The following is a 3,779-nucleotide window of genomic DNA, read 5'->3' on the forward strand; positions in this document are numbered from 1 at the left end:
AATACAAACGCAGATCAGTATCATTTTGAGGTTGATTCTTCTGTTTCTACATAGATAGATAAACTCTTAAATGAGATTTTTAAAATGACTTATTTATTTATTTTTAGAGACAGTCTCCCTATGTCACCCAGGCTGGAGTGCAACTTCAAGGTACCCTAAGCCAGAACCACCCAAATAATCACTCTCAGATTTCTGACCCACAGGAGCTGTGAGATAGTAAACATTAAGCTGGTAAATTCAGGGTCATTCATTACGCAGCAGTAGATAACCAATACATTTGATTTCACTTACTTCCTACTTCATAGGAATTGAAACCAATACATTTGATACTAAGTGAAACCAATACATTTGATTTCACTTACTTCCTACTTCAGTCTCCTTTACTGGCTCGGCCTCCTCTTTTAACAAATCCCTAAATGTTGGGATTCTTTAGGGTTCAGTCCTGGGCTGTCTTCTCTTGTCTGCCTATATTGCTCATCCTAGGATTTTATTTTATCTTATTTTATTTTATTTTTTTTAGAAATGGTCTTGCTCTGTCACCCAGGCTGGAGTACAGTGGTGCAATCATGGCTCACTGCAGTCTCAACATCCTGGGCTCAAGAAATCCTGCCTCAGCCTTCCAAGTAGATGGGACTACAGGTGTGCACTACCACATCCAGCCAATTTTTTTTACTTTTAATAGAGACGGGGTCTCCCTATGTTGCACAGGCTGGTCTTGAACTCCTAGGCTCAAGCCATCCTCCTGCCTTGGCCTCCCAAATTGTTGTGATTACAGGCATGAGCCAATGCACCAAGACTCATCCAATAATTTAATATATAATCTTTTTGCTTTATCTCTTGGCTAGAACTCACCTCTGAACCACGGATGCACACATTTAACTTCATACCTTCCCTCTGTACTTAAAAGTTTCACACATGTATCAAGCCTAATATATTCAAAATTGAACCCCTGATTTCCTTCCCTTTTCCCAATCTATTCCATTCTTCCCTTCCCTATCATTCTCTCCAATCTGTCCAACTATTATAATGGTATTGGGAAGGGTGCTGTGGCTCAGGCCTGTAATCCCAGCACTGTGGGAGGCCGAGGCGGGAGGATCAAGAGGTCAAGACCATCCTGGCCAACATGGGGAAACCCCGTCTCTACTAAAAATACAAAAATTAGCTGGGCCTGGTGGTGTGCGCCTGTAGTCCTAGCTACCTGGGGGGCTGAGGCAGGAGAATCGCTTGAACCCGGGAGGTGGAGGTTGCAGTGAGCCAAGATTGTGCCACCGCACTCCAGCCTGGCGACAGTGGGAGACTGTCTCAAAAAAAAAACACAAAAAACAGAAAAAAAAAAAAAGCATCACTGATCATTAGAGAAACGCAAATAAAAACCACAATGAGATACCATCTCATATAGTCAGAATGGCTACTCTTAAAAAGTCAAAAAAATACGAGACGCTGGCGAGGTAGTGAAGAAAAAGAAATTCAATATACTGTTGGTGAGAGTGTAAATTAGTTCAGCCCTTGTGGAAGGCAGTGTGGCACGTCCTCAAAGATCTAAAAAAGAAATATTTGACTCAGGCAGGGCACGGTGGCTCACGCCTGTAATCCCAGCACTTTGGGAGACCAAGGCGGGTGGATCACAAGGTCAGGAGTTCAAGACCAATATGGCGAAACCCCATCTCTACTAAAAATACAAAAATTAGCTCGGTGTGGTGGTGCGCACCTATAGTCCCAGCTACTCAGGAAGCTGAGGCAGGAGAATCACTTGAACCTGGGAGGCGGAGATTGCAGTGAGCCGAGATCACGCCACTGCACTCCAGCCTGGGCGACAGAGTGAGACTCCGTCTCAAATAAAAAAAAAAAAAAAAAAAAAAAAAGAAATATTTGACCCAACAATGCCATTACTGGGTATATACCCAAACGAATACAAATCATTCTATCATAAAGATAACATGCACACATACGCTCACTGCAACACTATTCACAATAGCAAAGATATGGAATCAACCTAAATGTCCATCAATGATGAACTGGATAAAGAAAATGTGGTACATATACACTATAGACAACTATGCAGTCATAAAAAAATAATGAGATCATGTCCTTTACAGGGACAGGGATGGAACTGGAGGCCATTATCCTATGCAAACTAACATGGGAACAGTAAACCAAACACCACATGTTCTCACTTATAAGTGGGAGCTAAATGATGAGAACATATGGACACACTGAGGGGAAAAACACACACTAGGGCCTTTAGGAAGGTGAGGGTGGGAGGAAGAAGAGGATGGGTAAAAACAACTAATGGGTACTCAGCTTAATACCTTGGTGATGAAATAACCTTTACAACAACCCCCCAGGATGCGAGTTTACCTACGTAACAAATCTACACTTGTACCCCTGAACTTAAAAGTTAAATAAATAAATAAATAAATAAGGTCTCCTTCTTTGATTTTCTGTCACTTCCTGACTGATAGCAGACTTTGTGTCTGCTTACATGTGGTCTGTCTCCCTCACAGAGAGGAAGTCTACCTGGGAGCAGTGTCAGCGTTAGGCTTCATCACTGCTCCATTCTGAGCACCTGACTTAGTACCTATAAATGACATATGCTTCAGGCAAATTTGCTGACTAAATAAACAAATTAATAAATGACAGGTGAAATCCCACTCATTTTTAAAATGCTAGTTCTTTCCCTCTTTCACCATTGGTACTTGCTTCCATGTAGATCTGATATGAGAGTTATATCCTATCTCTGCTGGATTTTGAGTTACAGCAGAGAAGCAGCAATGATGTCTTATACTGCTTTGCAGGCTATAATGGCGGTCTCCAACCTTTTTGGCACCAGAGACCGGTTTTGTGGAAGACAATTTTTTCACAGACTGAGGGCGGTAGGATGGTTTTAGGATGATATAAGTGCATTACATTTATTGTGCACTTTATTTCTATTATTATTACATTGTGATATATAGTGAAATAATTATACAACTCACCATAATGTAGAATGGAAATAGTTCAGATGTTCCACCTAAAAAGATAAACAAAACAAACCAAACAAAACCAGTCAGGTCTTGGAGCTTGCCTTTGTGCTAGACTTCCAACTCCATCCTCATTCCTATCTTCTTGTTTTTGTCCTTTTCACATATCCATTCTTCTCCATTTCTCTTTTTCCTTTTTTTTGAGATACAGTCTTGATCCGTCGCCTAGGCAGGAGTGCAGTGGAGTGTACTCCTTGGCTCACTGCAACCGCCACCTGCTGGGTTCAAGCAATTCTCCTGCCTCAGCCTCCCAAGCAGCTGGGACTGCAAGAGCCCTCCACCAAGCCCGGCTAATTTTTGTATTTTCAGGAGAGACAGAGTTTCATCATGTTGGCTAGGCTGGTCTCGAACTCCAGACCTCAAGTGATCCGCCCGTGTCGGCTTCCCAAAGTGCTGGGATTACAGGCGTGAGTCACAGCATCTGGTCCATTTCTCTTTTTCCATTATCTTAAAATCAAACCAAAACAAAAGGAACATCTCTCAAGAAAGAGTTTTATAATCATATTAACAATAACTTCTCCATGACCATAAATTAAAATTACCTTGCCTGGTGCGGTGATTCACGCCTGTAATTCCCACACTTTGGGAGGCTGAGGTGGGCGGACCACTTGAGGTTGGGACTTCAGGACCAGCCTAGCCAACATGGTGCAACACTGTGTCTACTAAAAATACAAACATTAGCCGGACTTGGTGGCAGGAGCTTGTAACCCCAGCTACCTGGGAGGCTGAGGCAGGAGACTTGCTTGAACCCGGGGTGTG

Source organism: Mandrillus leucophaeus, unplaced genomic scaffold (genome assembly GCF_000951045.1).
Source record: "Mandrillus leucophaeus isolate KB7577 unplaced genomic scaffold, Mleu.le_1.0 Scaffold194, whole genome shotgun sequence".
Lineage (NCBI taxonomy): Eukaryota > Metazoa > Chordata > Mammalia > Primates > Cercopithecidae > Mandrillus > Mandrillus leucophaeus.